At 42.4% G+C, this 16,872-nt stretch overlaps 1 long non-coding RNA gene across 1 annotated transcript; it reads left to right on the forward strand.

Annotated features, from left to right (window-relative positions):
- The first annotated feature begins 1,745 nt into the window (after window positions 1–1,745).
- LOC125433396 lies at window positions 1,746–14,518 on the forward strand. Its single transcript, XR_007244621.1, has 3 exons — window positions 1,746–1,856; window positions 10,798–10,931; window positions 14,172–14,518. It is a non-coding gene; the product is annotated as an uncharacterized LOC125433396 (long non-coding RNA).
- Window positions 14,519–16,872: the final 2,354 nt, after the last annotated feature.

Below are 16,872 nucleotides of genomic sequence, written 5' to 3' on the forward strand. Positions count from 1 at the left end.
GAATATGAATTGTTTTGTACTGCTGCTTGGGAAATCTGTACCCACCCCTGTATTACATTTTGGGTTCTTTTTCCCTTTAGCATGTCTAAAATAGAAAGAATGAATAATATTGGTTGCAGATATCTCTACAATTCTCTTATTATTACATTTATATCATTACTTTGGGGCAGACTGGGAGGCCAAAATGGCTGTGGAAATGGACCCCATGCGGCAGCCAGCCCCTGGCCATCCCGCTGTCTCTGACAGGGGGAGGGAAAGAGCAGGCTCCTGTGTAGCTCTCATTCCCCTGCCTTGAGGCAGTAGTGGCACCTGCCTGCTCTGTACATGGCAGGGACTGCTGGCTCCTATGAGGCAGGGGCTGCCAGTTTGCAGAAGCAGCCTAGTCCTATTTTGTACAAAGTATGGACCACCAACTCATGGCAACATCAGCTTGTGTCTGCACTGGTTCCCACAAGGCAAAACCCATTGGTTTGTGACAGTGGTAGCTCCTAAGTACCCTCATGTTCTAACAGGCTTGGTACATATACTCAGTAGCCTCACTCAGCTCTCACAGTTAGCAGAACCCTTAACTAAAACATAAAACACTCTACTGAGGAAACACAAAGTAAAACCCCATATATTGTCGAAAGCTTTCACGGCCAGATTCAAGGCAAAGGACGAGACCCCCTCACTTCTACAGGAGTCTATGGCATACCCTGCAGCTGTGGAAAAGTCTACATAGGAACCACAAAACACAGCATTCAGACCCATATTAAGGAGCACGAAAGACACTGTCGCCTTAACCATCCTGAAAAATCTGCAGTAGCAGAACATGTCCTAAATAAAACTGGACATAACATTTTATTTGAAAACACTGAAATTCTGGACAATTTGGAAGGTTACTATGTCAGACTGCACAGGCAGGCCATTGAAATTCACAAACACCAAGACAACTTCAACAAGAAAGAAGAGACTCTGAGAATTAACAAAGCTTGGCTACCAGTACTTAAAAAATGGACTGATAACCCCATCCGCAATACAATGCACTCAACCACACCTTTGCATAGCAAGTTCTACCCAAACACTTATTGATTGGTTCCCCACCCTGGGACATGGACAATATATACCCCACTAAACTTTCCCTTCTCACTAGACACAGTGTGTAACAGATTTTTCTCTGTGATACACCTCTGAAGATGCCAGCCGCAGATGCAGGCGAAACATTAAGAACAAGATCTACCAGACCATGGCCACACAGCCCGGAAAACCCACCACAACCAGTAAAACCCAATACCCCAGGCTAACTAGTACACTGGAATTCTTCCCTTGCTAGAAGATAGTCGTCTGTTTTATATCTATGGTCTTCAGCTTGCCCTCTCAATAACCCCCTTTGCCAGTTGTCTCAATCTGTGTATAATTGCTTTCACACACATACACACACACATACAGCTCACAGGGCTGTCACTAGTAGAGCAAGCCAGATTTCAATACACTGACTGCCACTATTCTCCTCAGAGATTATACATTTTTAAAACTCAGTTAAGGCAGAATAACTCTTAACACCAGGAGCTCTAAAGATCAAAAGCATCTCAAATTGGTCTGACAGGGAGTTAATCTCCCCACCCCCCCCCCACCCCCCGCCCGCATCATCTAGCCATTAGGCCAATCACAGTAAAGGATGCCACAACTAATCAGGTGGCTTCTCCTGTTCCTATTCCTCATTCTGAATGGAAACAATATTATTCTTTAGATAGACCTACACTTTTAAAAATCATACACTTCTCTGCAATCCGTCACAACTCCAAACAACATGTGAACTAGGCTGCTGTTTTATCCATTTTACAGACTGGAATTTGAGAATGTGGTATGCTTCAGAGGTAGGTTTCCAACTTTACAATGGGAAATTCTGGGAGATTTGTGGGGGAGGGAGAAGCCTGGGAATGGTAGGATTTGAGGAACCGTGGGGCCTCAGCAGAGTATGATGCCATACAGCCCATTTTTCAAAGCAGCCATTTTATCCATAGCAACAGATTTCTGTTATCTGGAGATCAGTGGTAATTCCAGAAGATTTCCAGCCATGGCCTAAAAGTTGTCAACCCTTCCCTCCAGAGGAATTTAAAGGTGTGAAATTCCAGTTAATCTGCAGGATACAGCCAAGAGAGAACAGTTTAAGTAGAATATCAGGATATGATATGGTCCTGAGACATCCTAACTCCTCTGCTTGATCTTCCCTCTCTGAGATGTAGTGTGTCCCACCAACTGCAAGCCCCATATCTGTTTCCCTCCCCTCTGAGGCTGATTCCACACAGGCAAACAAACACAGGTGTAGGATGCTATAAAACCCATTTGGGAGGGGAGATTTTGCACAGGTGGGGGGAGAGAGCCGTTTCCCTCTGTCTTTTGTCAATGGGGTAAATACAAAAGACCCAGCCCATGCGGAGCAAACTGGAGTATTACCTCCTGGTCCAGCCTCAGCTCCTGGAAAGAAGTGGGGAGCCGTGCGGAAGCAAAAACCAGGATAAAATAACTCCGATATATACGAACCAGGGTCTACCCCGGTGTAATTGTGCAGTGCGGAAATGCTAGTCTGTTGTTTCAGCTCTGGATTCAGCCTAGTGGAACACTCTTTCAAATGAGACCCAGGCTCTGCAAAACTTGTTCCAATTCCACAGGGCCTGTAAGACAGAGATGTTCTGCCAGGCCTATGGCTGAGGATGGCAACAGTGTTCATCTTGGCTAGTCTCCCTTCTCTCCCCTTCCTTCCTTCCTTCCTTCCTTCCTTCCTTCCTTCCTTCCTTCCTTCCTTCCTTCCTTCCTTCCTTCCTTCCTTCCTTCCTTCCTTCCTTCCTTCCTTCCTTCCTTCCTTCCTTCCTTCCTTCCTTCCTTCCTTCCTTCCTTCCTTCCTTCCTTTTCTCTCATGTCTATGCCATTTTGTATTTTCTTTTTAGAATTCCCTGTGATCTTGTCCTTGTTTGTTCCCTCCTTCTGATTGAGTTTGTATTACTTATGGAGTTTTAGGGTATCAAAATAACTGAAATTTTAAAAGTCAAAACCAAAATTGCATAATTTTGGTTTTATTATTGCAGAATTGACTGTTGTGAGCTGCTCTGAGCCAAACTTGACAGAAAAGGGTGGGCTACAAATAAATAAACAATTTCTTTCAGGAAGCAGAGATTAGAACTGTCTTGCTCACAAGTAGGATATTTTGAGAGTGGCTTTGCCCTCCAATCTCAGTTTAAAGTGATCAACTGGAGAACAGGTTGCTGGCCAGAGAAATAGAGATTAATGGTAGCAAACATTTGGCTCCATTCAACTCTGCTTTGAATCACATCACTATGTAATCAGAGGCTCCACCATGAATCTCTTATACCTGGCCATTCCAAAGAAATGTTCCAGACTAAGGAGACAGAATCAGACTTATACATCGTCATCTAAAAAAGGGTATTCTCAAAGCAAAAGAAAACGTTAAACCAAGCCCAGGGCTTGGGAAAAGGAAGGAGAAGAAAGTGCTTACCAACAAGAGTAAACCCACCAAGAACAACCCCTGAATTGAACAACTCCCCCCACCCCACATCTGATAATCAATTGCAACAACTAATATATGCTAGAATTACACAAATTACAAAGGCAACATCTGCAAATTCATAAATGCATGAGGTATATTATATATAGCGGATGGACTATCATACTGTTATTTATAGACTATACTTTTGTAATTTATATAGTCCCGCTCTGTAGCAGATTAATTTGCAGATGCTGCCTTGCCATTTGGTGTTGCTTTGACTTCGATTGGCTTTGTTATACTGCATCCCCCTTAAAAACAGACTTGTGCCATGAATTCCCTAACTGGCTTCAGGCAAGCCAGCCTCAGCTTCTCCTACCCTCAATATGGTGATAACAGTTATCCATTACTACTTTACAGGTGGTTATTAGGATTACAACAAGATAATATACAGGAAGTGTATGTATGTATTATTATGAGTGGTAGTGTAGAATACCTCCTTCTTTCACCCCGGCCCCCCTCTCCCTTGAAAATAATTTCTGCTCTAAGCAAAACTGTGGAGAAAATGCTTTACTATGCCTCAATCTTAAAATCAGTCATGGCTGCTGGGGCCAGCTGAAATGTGCTTCACAAGACACATCCAGCTGGCAAGCTGGGAGCTGACCATTTGATCTCTTAAATCCCTTTTGTACAGGGTGGAAGTTGGGGAGGAGTGGCTTAACCAGATTTTCTGTGGATGTCATGCTGCAGGGAAGTGCTCTTGGATGCTTATAGATACAGTCAGGCCATCTGGCCCTACCAAGCATACTTGGATTTTGCTCCTATACAAGAAGCAGAAAAAGAATAGAGGTGTATGGAAATTTTGGGAGACCTAGTTTGGTGTTGTAGGGTGGAAAAGCCCCACATGTACATACAGTGTCCCTCACCTGCAGTACAAAGTCTTCGGGGCAGCTGACACTGCATGCATTTCAGCAACTAGATACATATGCAGCAATGAGATTTTAGATTACCACTTCTGTGTGGAGTGTTGCTGCTGCTGCTGGGAGCAGCTATATGGGAGCAGTCCCTAGGATTTATCCTTCTCTTCCTTTAGGAATTTTAGGCGCCCCCTTAAAATGTGAATGGATCTCTTTTTCTGCTACCTTCTCCACAAGTACTACCCAAGGTTGCCATGACTGGAAACAGCACAGAAGAGGTGCCCCCAGTTCATGAAAGTAAGAATGTGTCCTCTCCTCGCTGGAGGTTATGTTGCCGTTGCAATCATCTACGTGCTGGATTGCCTTTTCCTCACAGGAAAATCTAGTTGTAAATTATTACTCTAAATAGCTCAATGATTGCTCAGTATCCAGTAATGAAGCTTAAGATATGCAATCAGTCAATCACTAGTCAGGAATCAAGAGAATGAAAGCTGGGCTGCCTGATTTCTAGTTAGATATAGGGAGAAAAGAAGCACAAGACTTCTCATATTTACTCGCAGTGCCTAATTGCAGCAGTTCCACTGAGATGAGGTGAATGTTTACATTTTTTTTTAATCCAGTGGCAACGACTGAGTGTATTGAGAGCAGGCGAGTACAGTCCAAAGCATACCCCAATCCCAGCAGAGCATGTCAACATTACTGTGAATAAATTAATTATATTGTGCTTGACCCAGCTAAGTTAAACACATTTAAACCTCATTGATTTTGACTGGAAAGTTAAGCATATAACTATCTCCCCTTAAAATCAATAGATTTGGAGAAGTGTTTAATACTGGCTGAATAATACCACGTTGTCCCACCATTTCCTTGGTGTTCAAGGAGTGTATGTTTTTGTATCTTTGTTTGTTTGTTACTGACTTGATAAATTTTAAATCCGCTTTTACTAGTAGGTTTATGCCATAATGCTGAGATGTTTTATCAGTTGCTAAAATTTATTGCAGTTTTTAAATGTGTGTATTTTTTAAAAATGTGTTTATACCATTCTAGCTAGTGGGAGACTGAAGCTGAAAGGCAGCAATTAACAGTGCAGTCCTTAACAGAGATACACCCTTCTAGCCAAAGCCCAGGGGTTTAGGCTTGCTACATGATATAAAAATTAAAATACAGAAAGGAAAAATAATTGAAGATTCATAATCTTGGAAATCACAAGGATCAAGACAAAACACATCCCTAATTCATGACTTCATTTGAAAAGTGAATTAATGATGATGGGGATAAACAAACTAATGACTCAGTCCTGGTTCTCTTGTTCCATACTCATCCTTTTGAATATAAAGAAAAAATATAGTCAGTCAGCCTTCTAGTGATGCTTGCTAGCCCTTTGCTGCGATTCACAACAGAACTCAAACCTTCAGATCAGGCGCTGCGGTTCATTGGCAGAATGGTCCCTTTCAGAAATCTCCAGTTCAATATTCTCAGGTGGCATCTATTGAGCAACAGCTTTCACTGTCTGATACCTTATGACTTCAAGAAGACAATACTGAGCTATAGGGACCAATGATCAAATTTGGTAACATAGCAGCTTCATATTTCAACAATTGATAAACACCTTTCAGTCAACCAGTGTGATATGCTGTATGTTTCTAGCACAAATGCCATTTAACTCCATTTGTAAGAACTGGAATGTGATTTAAGTAGCGCATAGGCTTCTTGAATGGGAACAGATCTCACCCGAGAAAGAGGGTTTATTTATATACGGAGACTGACACAGGCTTGCTTTGCTTTATCCTCTTTTTCACCAGCCTTTTCCAGGGAATCCTGGCTGCCCCTGTACAGGCTCAGGCAAGCCAAGACAAATGAATTCAGAAGCTTTTAAACCATAGCAAAGACAATCTCATTTCTATTCACATTCAGAAATCTTTTTATGTTTTTTATTGATTTAATGAAATACGAAGCAGCTGCATGTGGAGCGAGAGGATAATAAATAGAAAAGACTGCAAAAAGTCCTTTCCCAGCACAACCAAGGCCTCGTCTCCCCCCCTTCTCCCCTGTGAAGAATAAACTGAATCACCTACCAGCAGCACCAAATAAATGATTGCAGGCTTGTCACTTGTGTAGGACAGAGTCATAACTCATATACCCCTTGCACACTGCTGAGTTATGGTCACCTTCATGCCCCTGGCAGAGCTGCCATACTTTACCCCTGGCATTCAGGGCTCCCAGTGTGGTTAGTTTTAAGCAAAGGTCAATAATCCTGCCTCCCTTGGCAACAACACAGAGAAAAATGGACTGTGTAAAATACTGTCAGGCCAGGTCTGCCCAGGCTCAGAAACTTACCTCAGTCAATCTCAGTAAACAGATATTTTAAGGGACCTGCTGTGCCAACTTCTCTTTCACCTCTTTCTCTTTTTGCACACATTCTTTTTGCTCTCTTCTCTCACATCATTTCACACCAGAACCATTTCCAGGACTACTCCTTAATTGTTCAATAAAATGCTCAGCAGTGTTGGAATTGTAAATTTAACACAGGCTCTGGGGGAAGCTTCCTGCATTCAGTGCTTTTCAAAACAGATTACCCTGCAGTCCTGGTTGGTAGCCCATTGGCTTCAGTGTTGTCCTATGACCTGTAGTACAATGAGGAACCATTTGAGAAGTCTGGAGGAGTCATTCAGTCATGCTGTCCAACTTTGCTTTACAAGAATGACTGGAGAATATTAGAGCTCTCCAGGGTTTACCCGGTTTGTTCTATGACTTGCACTTAAAGTCAGTCACATGCTGAATTTGTTGTTCTCCGCTACCATTGAAACAAGCCAACTATGAATGGAAATGTCCTTTTAAAAACCACCAAAGAAGTCTTGTGACATCATAAAGATTAATTGATTTATGGGGGAAAGCCCAATACTTAGCTGTAACATCTGCATATGCACAGATATCAACAAAACCTGGCCTGTGTTCAGCCAGCAGCCCTGTGGGTTGCCATAGCAACTGCGGTGCATACCCAGGCATCCATCTAGAGATTAAGCACAGGTCTGCAGAGGGAGCCAGGAAAAGAAGGAGGATGCAGACATAGCAGTGGCAAAAGGAGGATAGGGAAGTAATTGTAGGAGAGAGGAGTACTGGTGAGAAGTAGAAGGAAGGCAATAAGGATAAAAGTTTTATTTCCTCTCTGAGTCCTCAAAGTTACCCCTCATGTTTCTATATGAAATCCAGTTTTTTACCAGATAAGCACTGTGACCTCTCACAATAGCAGTAATTGGTAAAGTGCAATCTAATCCTCAGGGCCACTGTGGCCATGGTCGGTCAGTGTAAAGCAGTGGCACTGGTCTGACCCCTATGGACATTCTTGAGGGAGGAACACAACACAGGCATAGACTCCATAGCAACCTAGGCAATACCTACCAATCAGTCAGCTGCATCCAATGACACCCCTATGAGTTGAACACACAGGTGCAGTCTACCACCATCAGCCAATATGGCCACTGCCTCTCAACATTACTTCCTCCAGAGGACAGGAAGGGAAGACCAGCAACAGCACAATCCTAACAGAGGCATGTGGCCTGAGTCTCTCCCCCCCCCCCGCAATATCCCACAGAGAAGGGAACCTACATGGCATACAGGATGCCTACCCATCCCCCAGTAAGGGTCTAATTGGCAGCAAGAGTAGTACTCACATCCAACCATCACTGATTCAAGTCACACATACCCTTCCTCTGAAGAAGGAAAAAAAACCAAAAACAAAATAAGAATACCGAGGCCAGGCTTGAACTTACAGGCCCCCTCACCCAAAATGAACAGTGGGGCAGCTGCCAGTCATATCATGCCAAACCCCAATCAGGCTTCATCCCACCAGGACAGTGACCCTACCAATAACTGCTGTCAGCATCCCTGCTACTTAAACCTTACTCCCTCACAGCTTGACCAACATGTTCCAGCAAGTAGGCCCCATCACATGACACAAAGCAGACTGTTGGATAAAGCTGCCCCATACACACACATTGCTAGCCTTGACTGTAGGAGCATGCCTTGTGGAGGCAGCAGCCCAGATGCATGCAAAGGGAATGGGGGAGGCATGGGTTGACTCCTGGGCTGAGATCTCTACCCCTAATGACCTATCAGTGCATGGTTGCTCATTTGGAGTGCATCGCTTAACCTGGGGGCACTGGCACCTATAGGGATTTTGAAATGAGACATGCTTGTCACACAGCAAGGAGGTTTGCTTTCCCCCATTAGTAGGCTTGCCAACACCCAAATGGGATCTGGAGATCTCCAAGAATTACAACTGATCTCCAGATGACAGAGATAAGTTCTACTGGAAAAAAGTTTCCCACCTCCCTCCTACTGTAGCCTCATCCCAAATAGCTTCCCCCAGGGTTCAGAAGACTACCAGAAACAGCACTGGTCGCAGTGTCAGGATCTGCATTAGGAGAGACGAGTTAGTTAAAACCTTTCCTTGTTGCCCTCTGAAAGAAATGTGGTCTGTGGGATATGAAATAATTGGAAGAGGGAGTGCTGAGGGGGTTGTGATCTTGTGCAGGTGATAACTGACTGGTTTTGTGCAGATGATGAAAACTGCAAAACCTGGCCATCCACAGACAAAGCAGCAGTCTCCAAATACTTGTGAGGCTCTCCTACTGTGCAGAAAATATGATTTTGTAAATTAACCAAAGGAAACAAAATGAATCCTCAAACTGGCCTGATGAGGATTGAATATGTTTCATGAGAGACTGAATGTAGATAGGTAAAGGAACAGGGAGGGAATCAGCCTGTTCAAGCCCCCAGGAACTTGAAGAATCCTGGAGGAAGAGATTTGGAAGGAGAGGACAGAACCCCAGATTTCACTCTTCTGTTGTGATTCTTCAGCCCATCCCCCCATTTATTTGCTGTATTGTTGACCTGGAATAAGAAGCTGATCATAGCTATTCTAGATATTCTTTCCCACTGCTTTGCCAATAAAATATTTGCTGGAATATGGATTTCCAAAGTCCATGAATCAGCTAGGAAGGAGAGTTAGCCCAAAGGTGACTGAAAATATGTATTGCATGTGAGTAAAAATTTAACTGAGACCATCTGAGAGAACTATGATGGTGGCAAAGGAAGTTTCTTCTCCCCCCTATTAAAGCATTTGATGCAGTGCCATCCAGCAGTGCTGTATTATAGATACGACAATTTATTATTAAATAGGTGCTAAATAGGTCAGTATCGACTCATATTGGCCACCTACAGGGAGAAAATTCATGGCCCACTGTGACATGTTTGCTGATAAAAATTGCTTGCATTTTGCATTTGTTGTTCATCACAGCTGGAGTAGTGTCCAAGCAAAGGAATAATTAGCTGACTCTTTGAATAACTTCAAGTTGTTTTTACCCTGCATGGGGGGTGGGGGGGGGGTGGGGGGTGGAAATGAAGAAAAGTTCTTAATATGTGGAATGGGCTCAGCAATCTTCTCATATAACTTGTGACTATGGCCCATGCTCTCTTCAGGCTCTAGCTGTCTTCCCAAGTCATACATTCCTATCACATAGTCATACTCTAGTTCGTGTAATTCCTCATTTCTGTTTCTGTATAGAAGCAATACTCAAGTTAATATGCTTATTATTTATTTACACCATACTTTCCTCCCCAATTGGAATACAAAGTAGCTTATAACATTCTCCCCCTCTCCGTTTTATCTTCACATCAACTTTATAAAGTGGGTTGAGCTGAGTTTGTGGTTTGATGACGAATGGGGATTTGAACCTGGGTCTCACAGATCCTAGTCTCCATCATACTGCCTGTAAGCCTGGTAGGGGCTAAAATATACCTTACGCACACATGGGTCTGCAGTACTTCAACTGAATACTTAAGCATAATAAAGAAGACTTAATGTGCAGCAACTTTTCAAAATGCAGATACTTGGTACTTTGTTTCAGTAAAGAAGAAATGTTCCAAATGTTCCTTGTCCTTTCTTCAATCTAGCAACAGATGGGATGACTCTATGGCACCATTAAGGATGCAGTTCTATGCACATTAACTAAAGAATAAAGGTCACTGCACCTTGTGGGATCAGTTGGTGGATAAAGCAGAATAAGGTTGGGTGCAGAAATATGAATTCCACACGGGTGCATTTATTTATTTTAAACACTTCTGGTATGGTACACCTCCCAAAGGGGATTGTGCATTACGAAAATAAAATAAAACTTTCCATAGAAGCACATGTATTGGAAAGAGTGATGGAAATGTCATATTTTTTGTGTTCATAGTACAGTATTCCTATTTAGGAGAATGAACTTGAGAAAGTTGTTTTTCACATGTTATCACTGCACATTTCTTTGTATAAATCTCTGGTTTCTTTGAACAAAAGTCCCATGTTGTCTGCTAGCAAGAAACACTTCATCTCATTTCTGAAGTTTTCTTTTACAGTATGAAGTGAAGGGGTGGATTGTCAGCTGAATGTTGATGATTAGCAGAGATGAAGTCTCCAGAGCTATATTATCTGGGCCATCCTGAAGGATGCTTGAGTGAGTGTTTTTAGCAACCTCACTGAGATTATCATGGTGAGTAAAATAAGAGTAAGAGGCAAAGCCTGCTTTGTGATGAGAAAAAAACAACTTTCTGAGAAATAAAATGAGGGGGAAGCAATGTGTCTTTGAGCATACCTCTTGCATGTATACTAGAGAGGAAAACAAAATTTAAAAAGAAATTCAATAATGAGACAAATTTGGAAGTCACTGTAAACTTGGACTTTTTTTTAAAAAAAAGGTCATTTAATAAAGGCTTTTGATGAAGTTCAGATATCCTTATCTCAAGAAATATTGCAGAGATAGAAAAGGTACACAAAAAGGAAACCAAAATAATCAAATGATGGAGGTTCTTCTCTATGAGGAACAGTTAAAGTGTTCTTAATTTGAAGGGCGCGGGGAGACTACTAGGGGATAAATGAGCAAAACAGGTACCTCACATTTTGACTGGTATGGAGAAAACTGATAAGAGTCTTTCTTCTTTTACCCAGTCCTAGAACTGAGGTCACCTAATGAAGCATGTTTGGCAGTAGATTCAGGATTCCTCTCAATCCTTAGGAGGCAGCTGGAGACAAACTGAAGTAATTAATACAGGATGTAGTTCATTGAGTGAATTCTGATCTAAAAGATAGGGAGATTGTCTTCTTAACTTGTTTTAAAGGAGGATTAAAATTTCTGAAGGATACTTTATCAGTGGTTGTTAACTTCTACACTGGAGAACAAACAGTAGATAACTGCTGCATTTATGGAATGGGGGGTAGAGGTTGTTCAGTGATACAACATCTTTTCCATGCAGATGGTCCTGACCATCTACAATTTAAAGAATCACATAGTAGGGGATGTGAAAGACCTCTGCTTGAGATCCTGGAATGCCACTGCCTCTCAAAATAGAACATACAGACCTTAACAGACTGATGGTCTGACTTAGGAGAAGGCAGTTTCATATGTTCATGTGTTTCATGTGATTGTGGATTAGATGGACCCTTGGTTTCATCCCATCAAGACCAGTCCATGGCCAGCACTGAAATAAGACAAGATCTTATGCATGTAAGAATTCTTTGTAAGCCTCACTAGATTTGTGGATCAGAGAAATGAGAACACCCAGAAGAAAGCCCAAAGAGACAATTCCATCCAGGAAAATGACCAAATTGGGGAACCAGATGCACCTTGGGCAAACATCGCTGAAATATTATTATGAGAGATAACAATGAGCCTGAGCTGATTCTCAAACCAGATCATGCAGAAGTTGTTTAGTAGCACAAGGCTTTTTATTTCTGAGCCCTATTCAGGAGATTTATCCCAAGTCTAGTCACAATCAGTGACAGTCCCATGGTTATGAAACAGCCTCCCCAAGGAGGGGAGCTTGGCCCCCTTCCTCTCAATCCTTAGGAGGCAGCTGGAGACAGTTTTATTCATGATGACATTTAATTAGTTTTTCTGCCCACCAGCAGTTTTTAATTATAGCTTTTGACTAGTGGTTTTTATGCATGTCATGTCTTTTATTGTGTTTTGTTATTATTTACACTGTAAATGACCTTGCGGTAGAAAGGCAGCGAGTAAATGTTTTGAATAAATAGAATAAATCAGAGCTCCACTGATGCAACAAGAAAGGCGGGGCAACCAGTGTGTGTCTGGGAATTGCTGATGCAACTACTCTATGGACAAACTCCTGGGTTTTAGTTCTTACACACACACCCCTATTCAGTGCTTGACCCTCTAGACAGCTGACTTGCTAAACTTGTTGGCACTGTTAGGCAACTCCCTTGCTGCTCAATAGTATTCTGTCTGCCTTCCAAAGGCTGATTAGGCAAGACCATATCCAGCCTAGACTGGACAACAGGAAATGTATCAGATCCTGGAGGACTTTTATGTTATTACTGCAGTAGCTGCAGATATAATCTGACCTTTCTCAAAGTTTCTTTTCATGTTAATGTAGCTTGCTTAGTAGCTGCATATCTACAGCAGGTCCAAGCAGGAAAAATAAGGGGCATTGTGAATTGATATACATTTGCATAAGACAGTTGAAGATTTGCTACAGTACCAGCAAATAACTAATACATTATCAGGTTTTGAGGCTGTTGTCTTACTAGATTTCTTCTAGAATGCAATGATAAGGAAAAGGGAACACACAAGTCCTTCAATCTATTTACAGACATGATACAATAATTTGTAAGAAAAATGTAGCATTTGCCTCCCACACTCACACTGCCAAAGTCTTGGCCAGAGGTATCCTTCCCAGGGCCATTGCGGGAGAGTGGGGCAGGGGGCAGAGGTTGATACAACCAAAAGCAGCCTCACCCAACAAGGCTAGCCACAAGGCTAGGGCTACTGGGGCAGATCCAGTTTGGCAGGGGCAAGGATGATGCCCCTGGGGACAGTCTAGTGTCTAGTCAGACATTCAGGCATGCTGGAGGCAATAGGAGGTGGGCCTGTGTTGGTGTAAAAATATAAAATAGCAGAGTAAATAATCACAGATGCTGCTGGTTAGCTTCAATAAAGTTTGCTAAGAAAATAGGAGGGAATGGTAACATGGCAGAAAAACAGTCCTCTCCAAGCTGAGCTACATTCTGCATCTACATTATAAGAAGGTGCAACTCGCACACTGACTGAGAACAAAGTTTACAACTAGCTAATGTTTACTAACAGACAACATCATTAACTCTTTCATGATTGAAGAGCTAACACTTGCTATGCCAACAGCCTGCTACAAGTAGGAAGGGCCCAGTGACCCAGTAGCTCTCTGGCCATCTTGCCTAGTTACAAAGAGGAGACCAGGAGTCAGAGAAGGGTGGAGCAAAGACTAGGTGTAGGCAAGGGGAAGTGGTAATTAAGGTCACTGGCCAAAGAGGCACTGGCTAGAGAGGAACCCAGTCTGGAATTGGGTGTCAGTGGGGAAGGGGATGGGTAGAGACAGCACAGGTTAAAAGGGAGACTCCCCATGATGGCCAAGAAGGAGAAGCAGGTTCAATTCAGGGCTATGAGAACTGCTGCTTGTGGAAGAGAGGAGCAAGGTAAAGCAACTCCCCTTCTAATTCTGAGTTCCCAAGAGGCCACAGGTGTCAAAGCAAGATGACAGAAGGACAGTCAAGCGAGACTGTGCATGAGGAGCAACACAGGATTTTCCACTGTGGTAGTAGTACTAGCTGGGACAGTGGCTATTTGGGCACTACATAATCTCCACCTACAGAATGGTTATGCTTGAAGAGTATTTAAATGTCAAAATATACTTCTGAAGTCAGTGAGCATGTCAAAGCTAATTAAATATGTCTGGTGCAGAAAATATCAACTCAAGAAGTGCGTACATTTGACAATTCAAAGCTGCCAATACAATGATGCCAGTTCTTGGCTTCAAGCACTATCCATTCCAGTACTTTGAAAAGGCACTGCAATCAAAAGAAGAAACAAAACAGATGAAGGAAAAGATGCTGCATTACTCGGTTGGCGCGTATTCCATGTTATGGAGATATTTACCATGAACTCAGTCTTGGCTGGAGGTGGGGCTGGAGGAGAGAATTAAATATCATCAGGCATTATTTTTGCTGGATTATGATCATCATTATTCCATGTTCATTATTATACTATTCTTTATAACTTTTAACAGCTATTATCATTTATCATTTATTGTTTATTAGATTATGATGTACAATATTATATGTGCAGTTTTTTCTTCTTTTTCTTCATTTGGTGATATAATTGCAATTGTTGTTTTGATTTTCTTTCATTTTTTTCTGTCTTGTTTAAATCTATTAAAATTTTAAATATTTTTTTAAATGATCAAGTATGTGAGATTGCCTCCAAAAATGGAAGTTCCACAATGCATTCCTGTCTTCCATTCTGCAGTGTCCCTTACGTCCTGATGTAGTACTGGTATCATAGTACCCCACTGACGTATGGAACAGGAGTTGGAAATAATGGATATTCATGAGGAAATGTGAATGCCATATCGGAAAGCTAATGTGGTGTAGCAGTTTAAAAGGTGAACTAGGGTCTGGGAAACATAGGCTCATTCCACACATGCAGAATAATGCACTTTCAAACTGCTTTCAGTGCTCTTTGAAGCTGTGCGGAAGGGCAAAATCCACTTGCAAACAGATGTGAAAGTGGTTTGAAAACGCATTATTTTGCGCATGCGGAAGGGGCCTCAGATTCAAATCTCTACTCTGCCTTGAAGCTTCTTGGATGATCTTGGGCCAGTCGCATTCCCACAGTCTAACCTAATTCCAAGGATTATTGTCAGGATAAAATGGAGAAGGCAACAAAGTAAGCCACTTTGAGTCTCCATTGGGAAAAAAGACAGGATATAAATGAAGCAAGTAAATTAATAAATAATGAAAGTCAAGAACAGGAACTCAGCATGGGGTTGCCATTTCTATCAACAACCCAATGTTTTCAATTACATGTAGGTCCATCAAGAGAGGCCCTGTTTCATGAAGAGCAACTCTTCCTGCCTTCCAGTTCTGTATGCTTGCTAAAACCCATAATGATATAACATAGAAATCTAACTCTTCTAGATGATCCCTTAGGAAAAAAATCATATTGTTTCATTGTTTATTGCACTATAGGGAAGAGTAGGCATACAAAGCCACCGTCAGAGCTGACAATGTTGAGACAGCATCACTATATATCTTTCTACCCTGCAGTGAAGTATGAGCTCAGATAATGTGTTTAAACTGGATTTGATACATTGGCACAGTCATGTGGAGGAACGGCTGGAGTAACTTTCTGGTGGCAAACTGCATAAGTGAGGCAGTTATAAATAGATGTCCATGTTCATGTGAATTGTTGCTAGGATTTCCAGTGTGGGTTTGCCCCCCATGTTCAGAATGGAGGCATTTAGAGGAAAGAAGCAATATGGAATGTTTAACCCTTCTCCAGCCCTAACACTGGCAACATGTCTACCACCAGTGAAGTGCTAGCTACCTAAAACTTAGGGTCGCTTCTTCATTTTTTCTTCTCTGTGATTACTGGCTAACTCTGGGCCCAAGTTCCATTGCATGCTATTGCTCACCTATCATAGAGTTCCTGCTATATCCTAGGATAGCATGATGTCACTTTCAAGTGTGGTCTGGAAATGACACCATCTCAGAGGTGCAATGGCAATTTTGTAATTATTTTTACTCCCGCTAATCTATTGAGTGGTGGTGGGAGTCAGCAATTTTCAGCAAGAGGCTATAGTGGGAGACCTGGCAAGCCTAGCTCTGCCACTTCTTCTTCTTCTTCTTCTTCATCATCATCATCATCATCATCATCATCATCATCATCATCATCATCATCATCATCATCATCATCATTGTAGATTTCACAGCTGCCAGATCTTTAGCGTAGTAGTAGTAGTAGTAGTAGTAGTAGTAGTAGTAGTAGTAGTAGTAGTTGTTGTTGTTGTTGTTGTTGTTATTATTATTATTAATTCAATTTGGTATACCACCCCATCCCCGGAGGGCTCTGGGCGGTGTACAACATCAACATAAAATACAATAACAAGAGGGGTGAGTAAATAACAACCAATAAATGCCTAACATTAAGAACTCAGCCCAATAAACTCTAAAATATTAATTTAATTTAAAACAGCGATTGCTATATGAAATTGGCGTCCCACAAAACCCTTACTTAAAAATCCTCCTAACGAGGGAAGGGGGGGCACGGTGGGTCCCAAAGATGTAAAGGGAACCTCACAGGAGAACAGAGGGGGCACAATTCAGCGAGTGGTCTCTCCAAAGGCCCGGTGGAACAACTGAGTCTTACATGCCCTGCGGAAATTGCTGAGATCCCGCAGGGCCCGGACAGTTGGAGGGAGAGTGTTCCCCCAGGCCGGGGCCAGAGCCGTAAAGGCCCTGGCCCGAGTGGAGGCCAGTCACATCATCGAGGGGCCAGGGACTTCCTGTAGATTGGCCTCTGCCGAACGCAGAGGCCGAATAGGGACATATGGGGTAATGCGGTCCCGAAGGTACAAATTATCACCACATTCTGCTGTATATGT

Source organism: Sphaerodactylus townsendi, linkage group LG05 (assembly GCF_021028975.2).
Source record: "Sphaerodactylus townsendi isolate TG3544 linkage group LG05, MPM_Stown_v2.3, whole genome shotgun sequence".
In the NCBI taxonomy this organism is placed as follows: domain Eukaryota; kingdom Metazoa; phylum Chordata; class Lepidosauria; order Squamata; family Sphaerodactylidae; genus Sphaerodactylus; species Sphaerodactylus townsendi.